The following is a 9,391-nucleotide window of genomic DNA, read 5'->3' as shown; positions in this document are numbered from 1 at the left end:
TATAGATGTTATAAAGTAGAAAGCCTTTTAGTTGAGCTTTGGAAAGAAACACCAAGTCCCAGATAAGTTAGGGTTGGCTTAATTAAAGATAAAGTATGACTTTAGCAATTTTATGTTTTTTATTTTCATAAATTCTGTCTTATTGGATCAAGAAGTCCTTTTGTGGGTTCATTTCAACAATGTGCCTGTCAGTTTAATCCAATCATAAGTAAATTTAGTCAAATAATCAGTTGAAATTGACTTAAATGGATTGACAGGTGGTTTTGAGGTCTTTGGATTATTACCTCTGAGGCTATTTACTTTATGTGTGTGTGTGTTCTAAAGCCAGGAATGTGGCCCAAGGGAAGAACACAGAATGGTAACCATAAAAGAAAGAATATGACTTTGTGTAAATATAGGTGAGGCCAATGAAAACATGACAGGCCAAACGTAATCCCATGTGATCAAAAAAAAAAATTTTTTTTTTAAGTTCCAAGTCAGTAGAATTGCTTTTACATGAAAAGACTGAATCAGATCCTTTTGTAGTTTATGAGCATGATGATTGGGTGTTCACACACGGGTGTGAGATATGCCACCCTCAAACCTTGTTATGACTTCGGCATATTACCCAACTGACCTGAAGGAAGGTAAAAAAGGAAAGACTGACTCTTATTTAAACAACAGTATTGATACTTGACACTGTTGATTTCCTTTTCATATTCCTAGGAGTATCTATTCATAACAGTATGAAAAACATTGCTTTGACTTATATTCTCAAACATTTCTTATGTTTGGTAGGTAAGAAAGTATATTCTATTATATCTGAAACTAAGATATAGTAGTATCCCTGCCTTCATCAGAAACTGTGTAAAAATAAGCAGTCAACACTTTGTACTGTTTAGGATATTGCAGTGCTTATTTAGTGGTTTGACTTCAAATACATTTACAGGTAATGTAGAGTGGCTGCCTTCACAAAGAAGGGAGGCAAAGGCAGTCAGAGAGAGGTACATGGAGAACAATCACCACAGGGATGGTTTATTCCTTGTTCAGAATATTAGATACAGACTAGTTCATTATAGTACCTTAAATCACATCACATGTCTGAGATATTTAATGATAATCATTCAAGTACTTCACAGCCCGAAAAGTCTTCATGTCCGAAATATATTTGTACACATTTTAAAAGTAAGTTGTTTATTGAATCTTCAGTTTTTTCTACCTCTCCGCTCTATCTCAAAGAGACCTTCCCTTAAGCTTGCAGGTTGCCATAAATTACTGAGCTTTGGAGAAAAGTAATGAAATAATTTGTTTTGTTTTTGCTTTTCAACTTTACAACAACCTTGAAAATAAATGAAAACTCTCAGGATGTTTATTTTATGAAATTTTCATGTACTTTATATAAATTGCAGTAAGTCATTAAAAATAAGAGAAAAGCCAATGAGAAAACAATTAATGTGAAACTGATGACTGAACTGTGATCTCCTAATTGCAGCTGTATATTATATCTACCCATAGCTACATGGCAACATAATATATTTATATCAATAAATTAGCAGCAAATTCCTGGTGCTCTTCTTCATTGTTTCCCCCGTACTACCTTCTTAAACCTCTTCGTCAAACTGCTAAGTATTAGATTTTTTCACCTTCTGCATGTATCTACAAAACATCTTCCTCTTATTGATTAATGGCCAGTCACTATATTTTATCAACTTACTCTTTCTGATGTCTGATAGGATTAAGCCTTAAGGGTGTCAAGGAAGGGGGAGGGAAAAGTATTCAGATCATATCTTAATTTGCATTCCTTTTAAGTACAGGACGGTTTAAAAGCATTTATTCCATTACAGCTATCAATTTGCTATTTATATAGGCGTCCTGACAGCCAGATGGTATCAAGTTAGAAGTTGGTCCTATCATTTCAGGAGCAACCTCCACCTCTGAAGTCACAGGTCCCAGGAACAATGACCAAGGTCACCCTCCACAGCAGGGCTGTGCTTTTCTTTGAGGAGAGATAGCCCTTCAATGCTGAGAAACCCAGCTTCCAGGAACTGTAGGCCTCAGCCAGGCACTGTCTTTCACGTAGTCCTGCAGAGAACAATTGTGTGAAGCATGGTGACCTCAGAAGCCCAAAGCCTGGAAGGCTATTTATGAATGCAGTGTACTCAGAGAATGGGTTCAGGATGAGGAAACCCTATCAGAGCCCAATTTAGCTCCCACTCTGCCTGTGAGAGCATCCTATGAGAAAACAGGGTAAATATAGAATAACCAGGTTGCAGTCTGTGCTTCTGAGAGCAGAAATGAGAGATCTTCAGAGAAGTTTTAGCCAGACAAGTAGGATTCTGGGAGCATTTGTTGTGGAGCTAGATTATTGAGGTATTTTTCTATTGGCCTTTTATCTTTTTTGAGGGTTGAAAATCTGGTCAATGAATTCCCACTTTTACATGAGAAAACATTTTACAATGAATATGGGATAAATAATATTGCTCGTCTTTGAAATACGATGGCCCCATTGTTATTTCCAGAGCAATCTAAATAGATAAAATAGTTTCTTTCCTAGCAGGTTAGCCACTTTGGGCTAATGCAGCTTATCATCTGTGAGAATTGTGCCTGGCCTGAAAATGCCGTCAGCAGGCTTCAGCATAGTTTCCCTCATGTAATATAGCCATGTTAGTAATAATGACAGAGGACACCCCGTCCCAGGTGTCAATCACCTAGTGGAAGAAGAACAAGAGCTTCCTCGAAAGAATGCAGCAGCTAATGCAGAATGGTATAACACTCCAGCTTCACTGCTTTGAAACCTCCTGCAGATTCTTTTGTTCTTCACACACGCTATATTTCACTCTTCCAATAGCTCCATGCTGTTTAATATCTAGAGTTCCTTTCATGAACTGTCATATGCTTAGGTTGAAGCAGACACTAATTTAATTAAAGCCTCAGGGAGTGCATGTATTATCCACCATAACTGGCCCTTCATTGGAAGGAAAATGCCATTTAGCAGCAGTTGTGGGTTGTCATAACCAACAAAGTGAAAGTAAGAAGAATACTGCAAGTGGAAAATGCTACAACCTTACAGAAAAGCAACACAACTGCGTGAAGCAGGGGCTGCAAAGGAAGTCATACTGTTGAGCCAATGGTTCTTTTGGAGTTTTTCCTAAGCAAATAATCAATAAAAACCCAAAGCTATAAGGACACAATTGCTCACTGCAATGACTGGTATCCCAATCTCCAAAGAACAGAAAACAAAATCTCTATAATTATAAATATTGGGAATCTCAGTCTGGTCATTGACTCAAATGTATTTTAATTTAAAAAAACATATATTTATACACATATACATTTGAAAACATGAGCCATGTTCTAGAAGTTCAAAGGTATTTGCCAGGACATTTCCAACAATCTTGATGCGATTCCCTATTGTTCTCTTAAAAGATTATAAAACTTCCATTGAGCTTTTCTGTATTAAAACAAAACAACTCCATTCTACTTTCACCCCCTCTGGAAAGAATACAGGACCACCTTTGTGTATTTCTGGTATTAAAAATGCGTATTTTACCCAGTGCTAGGTGGAGAATCTGTTGCTTACTATTTGTAACCATGGGCTGGTAACAATTTCTCTCCAGAGTCACAAGTCCATGCAAAATGAGAGTACATGACTTCAGGCCTTGCCCTTCTCCTTCTCGGTCCTTACTAATATACAGGGAGTACATACCCAGGACAATGGAACAGTTTATGAAACAATATAATTCATAATAACACAATGACTCTTTAAAAACAAAGATTTGCAAGTGGTGTGGAGGAAATGACATCACTTTTAGACTGGACAGGAGATAGCATTTCAGCAAGGGTGTGAATACAAGTTTTCTACTTGGATGAAATACATGCTATCATAAAGTAATATTCACAGCATGGTTAGAATGAGAATAAAGTCAGAGATGACAAAAATAACCTTTTTATGTTTTTAAATTCTGCGCAATTATTCTGGTGCTTTTAAAAATGATTAATGTCAATGGCTCACTGACTCTGAGACTTTTACCTGTCTGTGACTTTAAAAAATTAGAAATGCATGAGTTTTAAAAAGTCAAAGTGAGAACTCAGAAGTGTTAAACTGAAAGTAATAAAAGCACTTTCACAAAATTATTTTTTACCTAAGGGAATCTATTTCAAGTCATATTCAGGATTCTGACTGATGAGTTGATGGATATGCCTGAACTCCATAAAGGAATATGAATTCAAGGGGAAAATGTATTTGGGGGAGGAAACAACTTTATTTAAAAGGCACTGAAATTGATGTTCAAAAATTGCGTGCTTCTGGGGAACAGGAAAGGACAAATTCTCTAATGAGAGCTGAGGATGAAAGTGAAGCATGTAGGGAGAGAGATACAGACACATGGAGAGAGGTTTTGCGGATATACATGTAAGGACAATCTCCATTCACAGTCTAAAGAAGTACAAAAAGTCACTTTCTTGTCTCTGACATATAAGAATAATATTCTATTATGCAGCAACCTCTATGAATTTGGATACCTCAGCTCATGTCTGAAAACAAAGAATAAAATGTCAAATTCGCCAGTATAAGTTCTGAAAAGTTGCATTATGAAGTCCCCAAATCCAGTAGCATAATTACGAGCTGGGTCTTGACAGCAAGTGTCAGTTTGTGTCAACATTGCCTGAATCCGGTCGTGATTCAGGAACTACAACATTGAACTTTACACCAGACACAGTGAGTCTAAAGGCAGTTGTGACATAAAGCTCATTTCAAACAAATGAATAGGGTTGTAAACTTAAGTATAAACAGGATTGTACATAAATCTTTCATCTCTGTATATGTTCATCCTTTTTTTTTCAGCTACCCCAAACGTACAAAAACAGGGAACTGTGTTTATTTCATTATTGTATTATAGACTATCTTCAGATTGTGTCTAGAGAAGATGTCTCTTCCTATATGCATAGGTAGATATACATAGATCTTCCCGGTTGAAGAGAGTTATAGCATTGTTTATCTTTTGGTTCCTGTTGTTGCTCCTAAAGCAGTAATTTTCCTTCAATAAATATTTATTAAATAAATAAAATATAAATTGCTTTCCTCATACATTACACCGTAAGCATAATTAGAAATCATTTTTTATTTTAATATCAAGGAGCTTGCTGCATATTTCTAGTTACAATTTGCGTACCACATAGTGTAGCATACTGTGCTCTGATTCAGGTGGTGCTGAGTCCTGCCCCTGATCCTTTTTATTAACTAGATGATCTCTGTGAAGGTCATGGAAGTCATGACAATTTTAAAGGCTCTACTTCCTCAGCTGGAGGACTGGAAGGGAAAGGAGGAAAGGGAAGAAAAACTTACCTGGCTTGTTTCATAAGATTGTCCTGATGATTGATTGAGATAGTTGAATGCCGTGTGTAAAATATACGACCCACACCACTATGCATTTTGAAAAAGTCTAGCACTCATTTCACTCCTTCCAACATCCTGTCTATGTGAATTTAGCCCTTATCATTTTTCTCACATTTGTATTTACAAGACATTTTTCTTTTTTTATTCAGGAACAAAAACTAGGATTTAGTTAGTACACAGACTATTAAATGGGGCTTTCATCGAATGAATATTATAGCTTTTTAAAGCCATTTCTCATTATATTGAAAGCTTTAATTTTGAAAAGAAACTCATGTTTTGCCAACCAAGGAAACATGTAGTCTATTGTGTGCTGACAATATAAAATTATTGTTTGCAAATCTTTTGTACCTAATTCTAGGAATGCCAAGGAAATGGAAAGATGAAAATGAAATACATGCAGCCATTCCAAGCTTTTGCTTTACCTCAGCCCACCCACTTCGCAAGCACCAAAGTTTGAAGTTGGTTTCTAAATTCAGAACACAGTTTCCTAGAGGATCTATATTTGGAAGAAGGATATTTCCCTTGTCTAGAAATACACCCTTTCCTGCGTGCTCTGCAGAAAACCAAATGGGAGTTTTCCCAAAACCAAGTAAACAATATCAACTCCTTTGCTTGTTATCTTAAATTTGAATTGAGATTAGTAACTTTGGAAAAATACTTGGTAATTTGACATATGTGCTGAAGTCTTCCAGTGCTGTGTTCGGACCATGCCTCTGCTCTGCTTTTATGGCCTTTACATTCTTGCATTATTGTACGTACTGTAATATAAATCCTATTCTATCTTCCTGATATAAACTCATTGAGAAGAGAGACCTTATGTTTTCATTTTTAAGTCTCCTGTGCTTAACATTGGTTTGGTGTAAGGTAAATGTCCAATAAGTTTCTGTTGAAGGGATGAATAAATAAATTGCATATGTATGTCTATATGAATATATAGACACGCATACAGTAAAATGAATGTATAAGATCAAAACACAGCTGTTTACACAAATGATCAAATAACTTTAGTCCAGTGGTGGCAATATAGTAACAGTGACTAAGAGTACAGGTTTGTGGTGAGATAAAACAGAGTTCAAAGCCAGCTCTGCCCCTTTGACTGGTTCTCTGACTTGGGCAAGTTACTATATCTCCTTGTAATCATTGCAATTATTACATCTCTCGAAGCCTCATTCTCCTCATCTGTAAAGTATGGAATGGGTAACAGGATTGAAGGAAGTCACACATGCAAACATTTTTGTAAGGTCTGCCCATGTAGCAAGTCCTTGGTAGCTCTTAGCATTAAGTGGTAGTCATGGTAGAAAAATAAAGGATGTCCTAATAATTTTAAGAGGTTTTGCCACTAGAAACACTATATCTTTTTCTTCTAAGTAGTGTCTTTCTTTATACAACTTTTCATTCATCATCTTGAAGCCAGATTTTCCTTCTGACAAATTATTCCATTTTCAGTTCTTCTTAATGGATGAATTTTTTTTTCTCTTTATGATAAAATAAATAGAGGCAGCTGATATAGCCACAAATCACTCCAACTTCCTATGGAAATTACTTCATTGATTTCTGAAACGATAAAGGACCTGTAATGTACCTATAAATACATTCATTAAGTCACAAATTGCTCATGGCAGCACAGGAAATCTCAATATACTGTCCAGGCATCATCCTCCCCCAAATACACATTTTCCCAAGGGAGCCCAGCCCGGATCCATTATCATAAATACAGCTGGAGCTAGAGTCATGAATCAGAGGGCAGCTTTCCAGTTCCTCATCCTTTCTGAGTTCATTAGAGTGGGCAAGTTTTCAGACTAGCATGTTAGGTCAGAAATAAGATCATTTGCATGAAACAAGATGAATATTCATCTGTCAACTTCTCTGTGACATGGTCAGAGTCTGGACTCTAAAAGGAGCCTCTCCTGAAACCCAGAAGTATCTGAGGCAAAAGTAGGAAGGAGTCACAGACTTGGAAAGTGGATTGTATTCCTTAGCCCCAGACATTTCGTTTGTAGACATTCACCATGTCTCATGTCTGGGGCCTGCTCATACTGTCTTCACAGTCAAAAAAGAAAACAATAAGGATTTTGGGCACTGGAAAGTGCAAACAGTGGCTTTATTGCATGTAAGTTCCGTCCCCGGATGCCTGCAAAAAAGCAGAGACCTTGGCATCCCTACCTGGGACAGAGAAGATTCCAAGATCATTGTACACCCTTTGTGGAATTATACTTAGCAATGAAAATCTTTCAACCAACTTCTGAACTTGTTGGGGGTGGTTACTGGCAAAATTCGTTTCCCTTTTATATTTATTTACTTTGCCTTCCTCTTACCCCATACTGGCTATATTTCCCTTTTGGGTTTTATTTATTTTGCTGAGACTTTCAATTTGTTTCTCCCCAAATCTTCCAAGATCTCTAGTCTCATAGGTTAGGTGTTTAAATAATACATTTAAATGGCTTGTGGAAGAACACAAACACAGTGGCATCACGGCAGGCACTAGGCTCCGTGACCTGAAAAACAAACTTACTAATGTCTTCGTGTTCTTTTCAGCACGTCTCACTAGTGGAGGACTAGCTGGCAGCCGCAGCTCACCACTTAAACCAAAATGAACTTCACAAGAAAACACAGTTCATATGCCAAAAGGAAGTAATTCAATCCAAGTACAGAATAATCTTTTTCTGGTACCTTATATTTATTTTTTATGTGCCGTATTTAAAGTTTTAATCATCCAGCAGCAGCAGGAATTACTACTCATCATCATTCTTCCCATTGCATTTGGAAGCAGCACCAATACTCAAGGGTTACCTGGAGCGTGGGGGGTGCATATTAAATTCCTGTTTTCATTTTCCTAAATGCATCCCATTATCTCTCTATTGTCCTTGGCTTTTGTGAAAGAAAAAGAGGCAAAAATAGGCTTAAACCTGTTCGGACAAGCAGCATCTAGTGAGCAAAAAGAAAATCTCCTGGGTAGGTCTTACTCAAATCTCTTTAATGGCACGCTAATTATATATGACCCTATTGGCATCTTTGGTGTCACTTTCTTTAGAAAAATTATCAAGTGTTTATCCCTGGGGTTTATGTTGTTACTCTTGGAAAGAATCCAACAAGTGTCTGAAATGACTCTGAGGCTACTCTCCTTGAACATGCCCTATGCTTAGCCAGAGTTTGTCATTAACTGCAGGTGGTTACTGAGCAATTATAGCTAATCAGAACCTTAAATGGAGGGGTTTTTAATCCCCCTCATGGGATGCTTTCCCCTGAAGTTCAGTTTACTTCTATTTGATGCTTTAGGCAATCCTCTAACGTTTGGGAATAATGTTTTTCTATTTATCAATTACTATGAAATGAAACATCTTCATGATGTGGTATTATTATATTATTTTTTAAAGGAAAATTTGAAAACTTCTTTGAAAATGAAATCTAGCTTTTTATACAGGATGAAACTTAATCCCTTCCAAGTTTGCCCTTAGCTGTCAGAAAACTCTCATACTACCAGTAGTTTTTAATATCTTTTCTGCTGCAATTTGAGTCTGGCTAGGGTTTGTGACGAGACTGTTTAATTGCTTTGTATCTTTTGTGACATCTTTATGATAAGGGACAACATATACTTTCATATTTCAAAGACAAATAATTTCAGAAAGTAGCATTTTTCTTGAGAGTTGAGTTAAAAAATATTCTAAATTTTGGATAGAAAGTTTTCTAAAATATGCTATGCACTTGATTTCCTTCTTAAACAAACTATTTGATGCATACTTCCAAATTTTTAAATAACTAAAATAATCATCATGGACATCGACTATTTTCCTCTGCCTAAAACATAATGGTATTGGGAATAATTAAGCTATTTGTGGCTATTTGCTCCATACCAAATGTCCAGCACTGCTGGTCTTTTACAATCCTTTGTATGGCTTTTGTAAACCATAGATTTTGTCTATGGTCTTCATTGCTTTTACCTTTGTTTGCTTTCACTTCTTGCTGTGCCCTGGGCACTGCTGAGAGCCCTTAGCTAATAACTGACCCCTAGTGCATGAA

At 36.5% G+C, this 9,391-nt stretch overlaps 1 non-coding gene across 1 annotated transcript; it reads left to right on the top strand.

Annotated features, from left to right (window-relative positions):
* Nucleotides 1-513: 513 nt before the first annotated feature.
* Nucleotides 514-617, top strand: LOC119618402 (small nucleolar RNA U13). The gene has a single exon (XR_005234712.1). It is a non-coding gene; the product is annotated as a small nucleolar RNA U13 (small nucleolar RNA).
* Nucleotides 618-9,391: the final 8,774 nt, after the last annotated feature.

This window comes from Chlorocebus sabaeus, chromosome 4 (assembly GCF_047675955.1).
Source record: "Chlorocebus sabaeus isolate Y175 chromosome 4, mChlSab1.0.hap1, whole genome shotgun sequence".
Classification (NCBI taxonomy): Eukaryota; Metazoa; Chordata; class Mammalia; order Primates; family Cercopithecidae; genus Chlorocebus; species Chlorocebus sabaeus.
The sequence above is the reverse complement of the archived record's forward strand: the minus strand, read 5'-3'. Positions and strand labels throughout refer to the sequence as shown.